Source organism: Gopherus evgoodei, chromosome 1 (genome assembly GCF_007399415.2).
Source record: "Gopherus evgoodei ecotype Sinaloan lineage chromosome 1, rGopEvg1_v1.p, whole genome shotgun sequence".
NCBI classification, from domain to species: Eukaryota; Metazoa; Chordata; order Testudines; family Testudinidae; genus Gopherus; species Gopherus evgoodei.
Genome location: NC_044322.1, coordinates 44,480,261 through 44,495,617, shown reverse-complemented (window position 1 = coordinate 44,495,617; position 15,357 = coordinate 44,480,261). Strand labels below are relative to the sequence as shown.

The window sequence follows — 15,357 nt, the reverse complement described above, 5'->3', positions numbered from 1 at the left end:
GGGTTTGAACAGTATGTCAAACACATTCACTTCTGCATATACCACATGATTGACTTCAGTTGAGAAATGACATCACTCCTCTCTAAGTGATGTAAAAGTACTCATGGCTTTTAACAGTTTACTGTCTCTAAGGTGCCACAAGAACTCCTGTTCTTTCTGCGGATACAGACTAACACGGCTGCTACTCTGAAACAGTTTACTAATTCATCATTTATTAATTGTCGTCAAAATAAGACAATACACCATTCATTTTTTATAAGATACCATCCAGACAAAGGCTACATCAAGGGCTGCTATATAGAATCAGCCCTATCAGCTCAGATCTGGTCATACTGAACTAACAGCTCTTACAGCATGAATTCCTCCATCCATATTAATAGATGTTAACTGTAAAGTTTAATTAGAATCTCTAGGGCCTGTCTACACTACATAAAGAACTATATGTTAGCACAGTTCTCAACATGGATAGGAGAGTCCTTGCTACACTACATTCTTTATTACCAGGCACTCAAACACTAGACTAAATATTCAAATCATTGTTGCCAGTCAGGATTTGTAATATATATATATGGTGAATTTAGTACAGGGTTTTCCTGTCATCATTATTAGTTGGTCATTGATATGAAAAATATATTTTCTCTCGAATTAAGCATACATACACAGAAAAGAAACTCTGCAACTTGAAGTTTTGAAATATTCAGGATGCGAATCTACAGTGCTTCTTAAGTGATATCATTCTTGAGTTCAGCAATCCTACCAATTTGATCAATCATGCTAATGCCAGTGGAAGATTTGTGGATTGACTAGTATCTTCTATAGCAGTATAACACATTAGTAAAGAAGGGCATGCAGCATTTTTATCCATTTAGTGCTCATTCCAACTCCAAAAAAATCAAAATAAATAAATCAAACAAAGTTGAACCATAAAAAACCCTCACCCAAGCAGAGTCTTTACTCTGAGAAGGAAGAAGAGTGAGAAACTCAATGAAGTCTACTAAGAATTCCTCTATTGCCACTGATTTTACATGGGAGGTGCTCAGATGTTATCGTGATGAGGAGAGCTATAAAAACCCTAAGACAGACAGACAAGTCAATATAAAAACTCTTTCTGACTTTCATTACATTGGATATGGTCCTTAATTCCCAGTGAAACCAATGTGAGTTTTGCATGCAAAAAGGCTGCAGAATTAAGCCCACAGGGTTTGTTTTCAACTATTTAAAATAAGATATCATTGGGGGCCACATACTCTCCAATATTATAATGTGCAGTTCCTATTGGCAATGCACAAGGACAGCATATGGGCCTTTAGTTTGTTACAACTCAATCTACTGGTCTTTGTTCCAAATTAAAAAATGTACTTGCAGTATAATTCTACAAACCTTTTGGTACTACTGAGAGGTACAATCAGGTCAATAAAAATATGTACACATCTTGCAAAGTTAAATTCCTAGTCTGTACAGAAAAAATTGTTCCAAAAGTTTGAATTTCAAGGAACTAAAAATCAGTTGCTTTAAAAAAAGTCTTAAATACATTTTAATCCTTTGACAAGGTTCATTACTGGGGCCCTACCAAATTCACTGTTCATTTTGGTCAATTTCACGGTCATAGGATTTTTAAAATGGTAAATTTAATGATTTCAGCTATTTAAATCTGAAATTTCACAGTGTTGTAATTGTAGGGGTCCTGACCCAAAAAGGAGTTGTGGTGGGGTCTCAAGGTTATTGTAGGGGGGGTTGCGGTAGTGCTACCCTTACTTCTGCACTGCTGCTGGTGGTGGTGCTGCCTTCAGAGCTAGACAGCTGGTGAGCAGTGGGCCCTACCAAATTCATGGCCATGAAAAATGTGTCATGGACTGTGAAATCTGGTCTCCCCCGATGAAATTTGGTCTTTTGTGTGCTTTTACCCTATACTACACAGATTTCATGGGGGAGACCAGTGTTTCTTAAATTGGGGGTCCTGACCCAAAAGTGAGTTGCAAGGGGAGTCACAAGGTTATTTTAGAGAGGTTGTGCTATTGTCATCCTTACTTCTGTGCTGCCTGCAGAGCTGGCGGCTGTAGAGTTGCAGTTCACCACCACCAGCAGCAGCACAGAAGTAAGGGTAGAATCATAGAATTAGAAGGGACCTCAGGAGATCATCTAGTCCAACCCCCTGCTCAAAGCAGGACCAATCCCCAACTAAATCATCCCAGCCAGGGCTTTGTCAAGCCTGACCTTAAAAACCTCTAAGGAAGGAGTTTCCACCAACCTCCCTAGGTAACCCATTCCAGTACTTCACCACCCTCTTAGTGAAAAAGTTTTTCCTAATATCCAAACTAAACCTCCCCCATTGCAACTTGAGACTATTACTCCTTGTTCTGTAATCTGGTACCACTGAGAACAGTCTAGATCCATCCTCTTTCGAACCCCCTTTCAGGTAGCTGAAAGAAACTATCAAATCCTCCCTCATTCTTCTCTTCTGCAGATCCCAGTTCCCTCAGCCTCTCCTCATAAGTCATGTGTTCCAGCCCCGTAATCATTTTTGTTGCCCTCCGCTGGACTTTTTCCAATTTTCCACATCCTTCTTTAGTATGGGGCCTAAAACTGGACACAGTACTCCAGATGAGGCCTCACCAACGTTTAATAGAGGGGAATGATCATGTCCCTCAATCTGCTGGCAATTCCCCAACTTATACAGCCCAAAATGCCATTAGCCTTCTTGGCAACAAGGGCACTCTGTTGACTCATATCCAGCTTCTCGTCCACTGTAACCCCTAGGTCCTTTTCTGCAGAACTGCTTCCAAGCCATTCGGTCCCTAGTCTGTAACAGTGAATGGGATTCTTTCATCCTAAATGCAGGACTCTGCATTTGTTCTTGCTGAACCTCATCACATTTCTTTTGGCCCAATCCACTAATTTGTCTAGGTCCCTCTGTATCCTGTCCCAACCCTCCAGCATATCTACCACTCCTCCAGTTTAGTGTCATCTGCAAACTTGCTGAGAGTGCAGTTCACGCCATCATCCAGATCATTAATGAAACAGTACTGCAACCTCCCCTACAATAACCATACGAACCCCCAACAACTCCTTTTTGGTTCAGGACCCTTACAATCACAAAACTGTAAAATTTCAGATTTAAATAGCAGAAATCATAAAATTTACAATTTTTAAAATCCTATGACAGCAAAATTGACGAAAATGGACTGTGAATTTGGTAGGGCCCTATGTATAGTATAGGATAAAAGCACACAATAAGACTAAATTTCACAGGGGGAGACCAGATTCCACGGTCTGTGATGCATTTTTCATGGCTGTTAATTTGGTAGGGCCCTATTCATTACTTTTACTTGTGGTAAGCAATTTTTTCCTCTTCTCTCCTCCTTTCTCTCCAACCCTCCCCCAGCTTTATCCTGCAGCCAGGAAGCACATATACTAAACCCATGTTTCCCAAAGTGCAGGGTGCTCCTGCGTGCGTGTGTGTGAAGGACTACTTTTGGGGAAGCAGGAAGGAAGGCAGGCATGCAGATATATCAGTTGTTCTCCAGAGTTTCAGTTTTCATTTATAAATAGTCTCTAGTTCTTATAATTGTGACTAAAATGTGAAATGAGTCTAACCGATACAGACATCTGTCTGAGTCTGCACAGTTAGAAACAAGAGAAGTGATGTTTGAAGTGCCCCATTCATCTTAAGGGGTGATAACGTAGATGCTTTTAAAAGTCATCATTGTTAATTATTTCATTCCTCAAAGCACACAAAGAAGGAAGAAAGGAGAGGAAGGTTTTATTATGAATATCTACACATGTCCCAAACCTTGGGGTGCAGGGAGGAGTGAAGGGCTTGCAAGGGAGGAAGGGAAGGAGAAGATGCGGAATATGCTTACATTAAAAATATAACACCACATGGTGAGGCTGGAACAAGGAGACACTATTGATTTTACCTTCCTGAAGGGGGCGTTCAGCCTTCAAAAGTCTGGGAAACACTTCAGTACATCAGACTGCAGAATATCTGAATCATCAGTATAATTCCATTTCCATTCTACTCTATATATTTACATCAGTGACAATCTTCTTAGCATATGTGCAACATGCGTGACCAGGATTCATCAGTGACAATGAGAGGAGTCTAGAAGACTTTTAAAATTTTTCTTACAGTAGATTATTTCTAAAAATTTATCAACTGAGAATTCTACATATAGAGTGATGACGTTCAAGATGAAGGAACAGACCCTATTTCTCCACCCCACTCCACCTACAGCTTGGAGCCAGCAATTTGCATTACCTTTCAGTCACCCTGCACTGTAACATTGATGCAGTACATTTCATAAGTGTTATGGCAGCATTCCAGATGCACAAAGCATTTTAGAGAATTCAAGTCTGAGATAGCGCAAACCGTGTGAGGACAAATGCTGGTGTGAGTGATTTTGAGGAAGGGGAAATAATACAGTTGCAAGCAGAAAGTATAGTCTTTCGTCCAGGATCACCCTGGATGGAGTGAGGGGAGGGTACAAAAAGAAAAGGAGCAAAGCTAAATGGACACAAGAGAATAAGATCAGATCAGAAGGAAGAGAATGCTAGTGGGTATGGTGACATCCAAACGAAAAAAGTTGGTAGAGAGGGAAGAACAAAGAAGAGGTACAATGGCGAAAGAGAAAGAGAGAAAACCATAAAGAGGAAATCAAGAGAATGCAACAAAGGCAAGAAGAAAACAGGGTAGATACAGAGACAAAAGAAAAGGAACGATCAGAGAGACTACAGTTTGATAGTCACACAGGCAGCACTGCCTCAGGAAGAACCGGTTCAGGCACTGGGAAGTGGTGGAGCTATAGGGCATGCCTGAGTCACCTGACATAAAGCTATTGTAGGAAATGTACTTTTTAAGAGCAAAATAAAAGGGGGAAAAAAGAAGGAAGGAGGCCTTATTACTTTAGTGTTCAAATGCTTCGTAACTGATTTTATTTTTCAAAAGTATTAAAGCAGGAAGCCTTTCTCTTACCCGTGCTACTATTATGATTGTTCAGCTCACCATATGCGCAGGGCTTTGCCTCTAGCAGCCTCTAAGGAAAATGTCCCATGATTTTAAAAATAAAAATCTCAACAGTTGCTCTCTAAGTGTCTGCATTACAGCACCATTCCCCAAAAGGATCTGGGAATTTAAAACAAGCTAATTTTTTCAGCTGAAAATAAGATACATACATTTTCTGAAACAAGTTTTGTTCCTTGGAATAAGGATTGTATTTGCTTTGATTATTTCACTGAGATACACCTCCAGTTTCTACAGGAATGAACATAAATATTGATTTTTTTTCTAACCATTTTAAATCCTCTGGTAAAAAAAATCTCATAATTGGTCCAAATACTGCTCTGCAACAGATGCTTCAATGTTTTTCCTCTTAATATCTTGCTTAATTTAGACACTATTTATAGATTTTTAAAGTATATATTTATCTGACTGAAATACACAGATCCAGCTTGTTCATAAATTTTAATAACCAGAGGTTAAACTGAATCATTTACTACAAACATCTTCAGGCTCCAATGCAGGACAGGAATTCAAAGCATGCATTTGAGTATTTAATGGTGTTAATTTCTGTCTATATAAAAGCCACCAGCTTTACTGAACAAGTCCATGCTTCTCCCACATCCCCACAAAAAGAAAGAGACACTGAAATAATTAAAAGTGCAAGTTGAATATCTCAATATCAAAATAAATAGTTAATTAGCTGTGCTCTTTGTAAATCTGATAGAGTAAATACAGAATTGTAAGCACTGTAATACATGGAAATTATTTTTTAATGGTAAGCATTAACATACCAAGCAAACAATATGAAAACAAAAACCCCAAGAATGCTGTCTTTTTAGTCACAGTTTAGACTGGTGTGTGTCATGCTGTTGTACTACAAAAAACAGCCATATTTCTTCTGTCTTATAAAACTTAGACAACACCTGTAGACAGGTTTTATCCTGAACATAGTCCATCTAATAATTGTTTTTTAAATCACTGAATTCCTCAAATATCATCACAAAGTTTAAAGAGGTACTGCACCAATCTACTAGTAAACAAAGCATGTCCTACCTGGAAAAATAGAAGGTCTTTTCTTAGGGCGCCTTGGGTGTATAGGTTCTAAATTCTTATTATTTCTTTGAAACTTTCCTTTAATGTCATTTCCTAGAAGGAGGTCTGGTGGTAGGCTGCTCCGTCTTGTTGATTTATAATCAGTCTGATATGAATTCAGTTTACTCTTAGTCCTAGAGTACAAATTGGTGTCATCAATTGCCATTATAGCAGACTTATTTGTAAAGCTACCCAAGCATAAGACCAAACAGTAAAAATCTGCACACTCAAAGGCTTATTTAACTGGTGGTTAAACTCCTAAGCAATATCTGATGTTCTCATGCCTAACTCTGCACTTGTTTGGTAAGTTTAGCAAGCTGATAGGCGTGAGCTAAAACAGGTGTAGAATTACTATGTAGCCCCTCCTTTCAATACTTAAACAACACAAGGAAGGAGACATACTGAAATTATTAGATTAAAAGGTTTTGGATCTCTGGAAAGATTCAACAAATCTGAACTCGCAAACTCTTGCCGCATAAAAGGGAAAATTTGCTTAATTGTCACTGTATAGGGTATTGTACTTCATGTTTCATCAACAGTATTTCACAGTTCAATTCATTAATGTTTTATCGGCATGACAAACTAAACAAGTTATTGCTCAACTGTTAAACAAACAACAACAACAACAACAACAAAAGGCACAGACCCTCCAGGTATCTGTCAGGGGATGGAAGGTACAATTTTATCAGTGTGTTTGGGTTTTTAGCTGGGGCCTGTATCCATCTGTCTCAGAATGTGTGCTACTGTCTGATCAAAAGTAGAGGATATTTTGAGAGTAATGCCCCAGAGATTTTTATGCTCAATTTATGTACTAGTTTGGTTTCTACTCTCAGAACCACTGTGGCTTGTTTTCTCAATATAGTGTTTCTGAGATAGTATATGTAATTATTTAGGCTTCTTAATATATATGCACACACATGCCTGCACACTCTCTCTCCGCACCCCTGTCCCAAAGACAATTTTAATAAACAGCGGACATAGCAGAGACATTGGGAAGAAGCAGTAATAACATTATTCCTTAACTGTAGCCAGGGTTAAAATGTGGCAGCCTAAATAGTCAGCAGTTAACTATTTTGAAATATTCTGTACATATAGAACATATTTACAGACAGACAGACAGAGAGGTCTGCACAATTTCCATTTAACAAAAAAAATAGGGATACGCTGCCAGTGTAACCACATGATGTTTGCACAAACCTTTCGACAAAATCTTTTTGCTGTCTTTGGATTCTAGAAAGGGCAATGTAGCAGGGTGGTCACCCCGCTCCTGCCCGGAAGAGCTTAAAACAGCCCTGGGAGAGGGCTGTGGCAGGGGAAAAGCTGGGCTGATTGGGGGAAGCAGCCACAGGTGGGGCCACACCACACTCAGACCTCAGCTGCACTATAAGAGAGCTGAGGGCCAGAGACAGAGAGACACTCCCTCTAACTCAGGGATTGGCAACCTTTGGCATGTGGCTCTCCAGGGTAAGCACCCTGGCGGGCTGGGCCAGTTTGTTTATCTGCCGTGTCCGCAGGTTTGGCCAATCGCAGCTCCGACTGGCCGCGGATCGCTGCTCTGGGCCAATGGGAGCTGCTGGAAACAGCATGGGATGAGGGATGTCCTGGCCGCCGCTTCCCACCACCTCCATTGGCCTGGAGCGGTGAATTGCGGCCAGTAGGAGCCACAATCGGTTGAACCTGCCGACGCAGCAGGTAAACAAACAGGCTCAGCCTGCCAGGGTGCTTACCCTGGCTAGCTGCATGCCAAAGGTTGCCAATCCCTGCTCTAACTCCTGAGAGAGAAGGATCTGGCTGCCTGGGAAGCTGAGGAGGGTACCTAGGGTGGAGCAGTGCTGGGGAAGGGCAGAGGGAGCTGGGAAGCTCCAGCCTAGCAAAGCCCCAGGCTGCAGGCCGAGTTAAGGGCCCACAAAAGGGTACTAGGGCTGCAGACGGGCAGCCCAGATATAGGCAGAGGCAGCTGGTCCAATCCCCCTTGCCAGTGATGAGTGGTTTACAGACTGCAGTCTTCCCCAGGGAGTGGGGGCTAGATGGTGACTGGCAGAAGCCACTGAGGCAAGGTTGGGATAGGGGATGGGGGTTCACCTGGGAGGGGAGACCCAGACAGAGGGGGTACTGCGGTGGGCAGAACCCCTGGGCAAAGGGCACTAGGAGGGACACAGGGCCAGCGGCAGGCGAGACATCAACCGGCCTGCAGAGGGCACTCCAGGCTGGAAAGAGCTCATTCCCTGGACAACCAGCAGGATGTGCTGCGCCGGTGAGTCGTCACCCTACCACACAGGCAAAAGAAGGGTGAGTACACTCAAGTCTTTGCTAGAGTTTTGTAAATACATAGACAAAATTCACTAGTGAAAGAAGTCATCAAAAGTCAGTATCATTGCAATTTCCATAAAACCATTCACATGTCTGACGTGTGTTATTTTGGAGATCCATATAAACCTGAAGATTGATGGGAGTAAAGGTGCAAAACCATGTGAACGGAATCTGCCAGAAAAGTTCAAACTTGTGCAAAAGAGAAGCCAGCAGATATTGCACTGCTGAAATAATAACAACTTTTAATAAGCCGTACATGAACAAGCAGGGTGGCAATTCTACAAGTATCAGTAACTAGTCTTTAGATGACTGATATTAAACAGGCCCTGTGACAAAATTACACTGCCTCTGCAGAGGCTACTCCTTTCTTTCTTTCAAAAATTTCCTCTGTTTTCAAAGGAAGGATTTTTATATTGTTTTGCAAGCTGCACAGATTTAAGAGTTTGTCAACAGGGTCATGATTTTAAGAACTTTTAAACAATTGTAATCACTGGATTCAGATAGTTGGGGATCCAAAAGTTCATCAAGGCTCCCAGGTGTGTTCTACTTACACCATGCACTTATAACAGGAAAAATTAAAACAAAATAAATGGCTTGACATCCCAGTGTGACAGCTGGGATGGTTTAACTTTAGCCTGATTAAAGTGAAGGTGGTAGCTAGCCTCAGTGAACAGAGGTCCTTAAGATATTTGCAGATTGTGGCTTCTTTCCAAAATGAGAGTTCCATTAATGCCAACAGCTGGAATGGGTCATTGTCTTTGATCCATGCCTTGATACTGGTTGGAATCGAGGCTGCGGACAGACTTCTAGTGTGTCAGAAGTTGTTTACTTCACTGTGTTTGGGGCTTAGACCCACTTCTGCACACAAGTCTTGAAAGGACAGACAAGTTCTCCCACTGTGCATTTCCAAAGAATTCATATAGTGGTGCAGCTTAGTGCAGTGCTAAGAATCATGGGATAAGCATCCAGAAAAGTCCTAATGCCTCACATGAGTGAGTGCATCCCCGGAGTGCACACAGCAATTCGCGTATACCTTTGCACTGGAAACACTCACACACAAGCTAGGCTAACCTGGGTGCTGATCATGTGGTTAACTCTGCAGTGAAGAAATACAAAAAGAAAGGAGTTTATAGCTCTAGGGGTTTACATTCACCAAACATTTCAGTGATAAAGACTCTGTTTATTTTTGAGGAACTTAAGAAAAAACAAAATCTACCGCTCAGATCAACATATCAATACCTTCAGGCCAATAACTATGTAACTACCCTGAGCCTTCATGACTGGTCATTATTTGAAGCTAAAGCTGCCTTTATTAAAAAATGATCCGCTTTCAAAGTCATATCCAGATTATACTGGATGGAAGGCTTTGTCTACACTTGGAAATCTACTAAAATAGCTATTCCATACTAATTATTAAGCCCCTGTGTGATCACTCTTATTCTGGAATAAGAGTGCCTTTTTCTGACTAGGGGCTTGTCTACATCACAAAGTTGCAGCGCTGGTGAGGGGGTTACAGCGCTGCAACTTAGGAGGTGTACACATCTGCAGGGCATCACCAGCGCTGCAACTCCCTGTTTGCAGCGCTGGCCGTACTCCCGTTTTGTCTCGGGTGTAGAGGATCCAGCACTGGTGATCCAGCGCTGGTAATCAAGTGTAGGCACTTACCAGCGCTTTTCTTGACCTCCGTGGAATAAGCAGGTATCCCAGCATACCTGAGGAAGCCTCTGGTAATCAAGCTGGTCTCCTTCCCCGGTTTGCTCTTGCATTCCCCGAACACCGAGCAAGCAGGTCTCCTTCCCTGCGGTTTGCAGGGTGGTTCGGGGAACGCGAGAGCAAACCGCGGGGAAGCTGGTCTCCTTCCCCGGTTTGCTCTCGCGTTCCCCGAACAAGCAGGTCTCCTTCCCTGCGGTTTGCAGAGTGGTTCGGGGAACGCGAGAGCAAACCGCGGCAAAGCTGGTCTCCTTCCCCGGTTTGCTCTCGCGTTCCCCGAACAAGCAGGTCTCCTTCCCTGTGGTTTGCAGGGTGGTTCGGGGAACGCGAGAGCAAACCGCGGCGAAGCGGGTCTCCTTCCCCGGTTTGCTCTCGCTTTCCCCGAACCCCGAGCAAGCAGGTCTCCTTCCCTGCGGTTTGCAGGGGGGTTCGGGGAACGCGAGAGCAAACCGCGGCGAAGCTGGTCTCCTTTCCCGGTTTGCTCTCGCGTTCCCCGAACCCCCCTTGAAGCCGCCCAACAGCGCTGCAGTGTGGCCACATCTAACACCACTTGCAGCGCTGGTTGCTGTAAGTATGGCCACTCTGCAGCGCTGGCCCTATACAGCTGTACTAATACAGCTGTAACAACCAGCGCTGCAAAATTTTAGATGTAGACATGGCCTGAGTTTAATCTATTTTCACATGATACTAGAATAGTTATTCTGGTAAATGTCCAAGTGTAGACAAACCCTAAGCAAGAGATGAGGCATAACAGCACAGAACTAAAAGTGGGCCTAAATTGATTAGATTAAAAACTCTAATTTTTAGAAAATGGAAAAAGCTGTTGCTATGATTGTGCCATTATAAATTACCTTTGATAGCTTATGAACTATAAAAAATGCACTATGATGTACCCTGGCAAGTGCTGGAGAGGATGTGGAAGAAGGGATACACATATATGATTTTCAGGAGTGGCCTGTGATACAAGATTTTTGAAAATAAATCTTTTCAGTTATACAGAAAGTTACCAGTAAATAAATAGGATTAATTCCCCAAACCCTAGTTTCCTGATATCGAGACTAGAGGAAATTTTATTTAAATGAGACAGAGGCTAGTAGCTCAAATTGTACCAACATCAAGACATGTGGTTGCACTGTATTGGAAACAGATTCTAGTACAGGAGCAATAGCTAAATCAATTGGAAGAAATACAGCTGGTAAATTCTCAGCCAACAATCAGCAGAAAATGTAAGCATTATGATTCCCCCTGAACTAATCTAAACTGTGACTCCACTATAAAACTACTACCAGCCCCTACAAAGAAGCAAACAAACTGTGAAGGAGGAGCAGCAGTTAGGACAGCTGAACTTCAAAATCAATTATTAAAAGAGGGAGGAAACCAGGGGCAACATCATGATAGAAATATCCACAACACAAGAACTGGTAGTATGGGGATTTTAGCTACCCAGACATCTGTTGGAAAGGCAATACAGCAGAACACAAAACTTCAAAAAAGTTCCTGAAACATATTGAGGATAACATTTTGTTTCAAAAAGTGGAGGAAGTAGCCAGGAGGATAACCATTTCAGACTTGAGTCTAACAGGGAGGATTTGGTTGAAAATCTGAAGGTGGAAGGCAATTTGTGTGAAAGTGATCATGACATGATAGATTTCATGATTCTAAGGAAAGGAAGGAATGTGAGCAGGAAAATAAGGTCAATGGACTCCAAAAAGCAGACTTTAACAAACTCAGAGAACTGGTAAGTAAGGGTCTGAAAATGATCCCAACATGAAAGAAAGAGAGAATAGTAAGAGGCCAATATGGCTTCTTCCAGAGCTCTTTAATGATCCAAAAATCAAAAAAGAATCCTAAAAAGTGAAAATATGGGAAAGTCACCAAAGCTCAAAAGAACAGTGTGCGCATGGAGAGACAAAATCAGAAAGACTAAGGAAATGATTTGCACTGAGCAAGAGACATAAGACAATAAGAGGAGGGTCTATAAATACAAAAGAAAGAGAAAGAAAAGTGTAGGTGCACTACTAAGTGGAGGAGGAGACCCAATAACAGATGACATCAAAAGGGCTGAGGTGTTTAATGGCTATTGTGCTTCAGTCTTTACTAAAAAGGTTAATACTAATTAGATACTTAACACAATTAATATTAACAACAAGGGGAAAGGAACTCAGGCCAAAATAGAGAAAGAACAGGTTAAAGAATATTTACAGAAGTTAGATGTACTCAAGTTGCCAGGGCCTGATCAAATTCATCCTTGGTGTGATGTGGAATCCACCTCACACAAGCCCTAAATAGGTTAATGTGGGTCAAAAGGAGCTTCACTTCAGATGCTGCATTTGGAGGAGAGCCAGGACTGACAGGTCCAAAAAGCAGATGAAGCCTAGTTAGGGAAGGAGCTGGGACTGAATTATAAACCAGGAAGGGGCTGCAGCGAAGAGGTCTGCAGTCACTCCTTAGAGGGAAAGGGAGTTGGCCAGGGACAAGGAAGAGATCCTGGGGAATAGCAAGACCTGACCTAGGGAGTCTGGCAAAAGGCTGAAATGGGTGAAGTAGCCATAGGGAGCAAAGGAAGCTCCAGTGGTAAACCAGAGACAGGCAAGGAGATAGAGAAGTGGGTTAGGAAGAACCCAGGGAAACGGCAACAGGGTCTGAAACTAAGTACACCTAGATTGCTAGGCACAGGGTCTCTGGGCTGGAACCCAGAATAGCAGGGAGGCCCAGATTTCCCTACCAGCCACTAGGAAAGTGACACAGGATCTAGAAGCATGGAACAGAAGACTGTCTGAGGTGGCATCTGGACAGCTTGTCCAGTAGGATTTTGTTACCCTGGAATGGGGGGGGACTCTACAGTGACCTTCCAGAGGGCTGAATCATGAAGATGGAGCCTCCCAAAGCACAGAGAGAGAGGGACCACAGTGTGAGCAACCAACAGAAGGGGGTGCCAGATGGGGTGAGAGCTAATTCCCAGACCCAGGCCACAAAATGGTGCACCTGCAGTGAGGAGAGCCCTTCACACTAGCGTACTTAAGGAACAATCCCAGAATGGTTGGCAATAATCTTTGAGAAATCATGGAAGACTCATGAAATACCACTCTTTAAAAGGGGGAACAAAGAGGGCCTGAGGAATTATAGACCAGTCAGCCTAACTTTGATACTTGGAAAGATATTGGAACAAATTATTGAACAATGAACTTGTAAACACTAGAAGATATAGGGCTATAAGTAACAGCCAACATGCACTGATCAATAACAAATCATGTCAAACCAAACTAATTTGCTTCTTTGACAGGACTACTAGCTGAGTGGATGTGGGGAAGCTGTAGGTGTGATATTTATTGATTGTAGTAAGTCTTTTGACACAGTTCCACATGACATTCTCCTAAGCAAATTAGGGAAAAGTGGTCTAGATTAAATTACTATACAGTGGGTGAATCACTGGTTCAAAAAACATACTCAAAGAATAGTTATCAATGGTTCATGGTTAGACTGGGAGGATGTATCCAGTGGGATCCTGCAAATGTCTGCACTAAGTGAGGTATTACTCAATATTTTCATTAATGACTTGGATAATGGAGTGGAGAGTATGCTTATGAAATCTGAAGATGGACACCATACTAGGAGGGGTTGCAAGCACTTTGAAGGACAGGATTAGAATTCAAAACTACTTTGACAAATTAAAGAATTGGTCTGAAATCAACAACATAAAATTCAAAAAAGATAAGTGCAAAGTACTACACCAAGGAAGAAAAATTCAAAAAGGATCCTGCTGAAAAGGATCTTGGGATTATAGTGGATCACAGACTGAATATGGGCCGACAGTATGATGCAATTACAAAAAAGGCTAATATCATCCTGGCATGTATTAACAGGAATGTTGTATGTAAGAAAAGGGAGGTAATTGTCTAACTCTGTTTGACGCTGCCGTACTGTGGCCAATTCTGGGTGCCATACTAAGAAAGATGTAGGTAAATTGGAGAGTCCCAAGCACAGCAACAAAAATGACAGAAGAAAACAATGTTTATGAGGAAAAGTTTAAAAAAAAACTGGGCATGCTGAATTCTGTAAAAAGAAGATTGAGAAGGGACCCAATAACAATCTTCAACTATGTTAAGGGCTGTTATAAAGAGGACTGAGGGTAACTGTTCTCCACACACACTGAAGGTAAAACAAGAAGTAATGCACTTAATCTGCAACAAGGGAGATTGAGGTTAGATATTAGGAAAAAAATCCTAATTATAAGGATAGTTAATCTCTGCAATAGGCTTCCAAAGGAGGTTGTTGGAGGCTTTTAAGAACAGGTGAAGACAAACACCTGTCAAGGATGGTCTAGAGTCACTTGGTCCTGCTGCAGTGCAGGGAGGCTGGACCAGATTAGCCGTATATTTCTATGATACTATGATTCTAGATTGTAAAGTGCTAATTTAGACTGTAGGCTCCTCAAAACAGCGACCTGTCATTTTTAAATTATCTGTAAAGAGCTATATGCATTGATGCTACTGTATAAGTTATTATTAACTACAGGTGTATGTTTAGTTAGATATCCCTAACCATCTATAACTCTGATGGGGGTGAGGGGAAGTTAGTCATAGCTCAACTCCATATTTTTAATACTTTATTGTGAAGCATGATATGTTCCAGGAACCTTTCAATTAAAAAGTTACGAAAAAAATCACTTTCTGAAAAGCTTGTCTCTCTCACCAACAGAATCTGGTTCTTTAACAGATATTACCACATCTACCTTGTCGCTCTAATATTGTGGGACCAACACAGCTACAACTCTGCATTTTCCTGGAACCACCTTCTAACAGCAAACTGTTGGCATGATTAACCTCACAGAAAGTTGCCTCCATTTGCAAAGACACATTCCTTAAAGTGCTGTGTGCAAATTCTGCCCCTCCCGCCAACCTACCCTTCATCAGGGAGTGCAGTACATGAACATGGTGCTTTACAAAAAACATCTGGTTAACAGGGCCAGTTCTAGGTTTTTTGCTGCCCCAAGCAAAAAAATTTTTGGCTGTCCTCCGTCCCAACCCTGGGCTCTCCCCCGCACCCTCCTGCTGCCCCAGCTCTGGGGCTTTCCCCCCTCACACAACCCCTGCCGCCCCAGCGCTGGGCTTCCCCGTTTCCCCCCCACCAGTGCCCACCCCGCTGCCACCCCAGCCCTGGGCTCTCCTCTTGCCCTCCACCATTGCCCCCCCCAGCCCTGGGCTCTCCCTCCGCCCCCACCTGCACCCGCCTTCCGCCGCAGCCTT

General features: G+C 42.4%; 1 protein-coding gene across 2 annotated transcripts in view; it reads right to left on the bottom strand.

Moving 5' to 3' along the window:
- FRY (FRY microtubule binding protein) overlaps positions 1-15,357 on the bottom strand; it is a 388,433-nt gene that overhangs the window by 317,497 nt on the left and 55,579 nt on the right. Inside the window, exon 3 of one of the 2 annotated variants that reach the window (XM_030563058.1) lies at positions 6,053-6,225. The exons of the other annotated variant lie outside the window; for it this stretch is intronic. The gene's annotated coding sequence lies outside the window, so the exon portion shown is untranslated. The remainder of the gene's footprint in view (positions 1-6,052; positions 6,226-15,357) is intronic. 2 annotated transcript variants of the gene reach the window in all.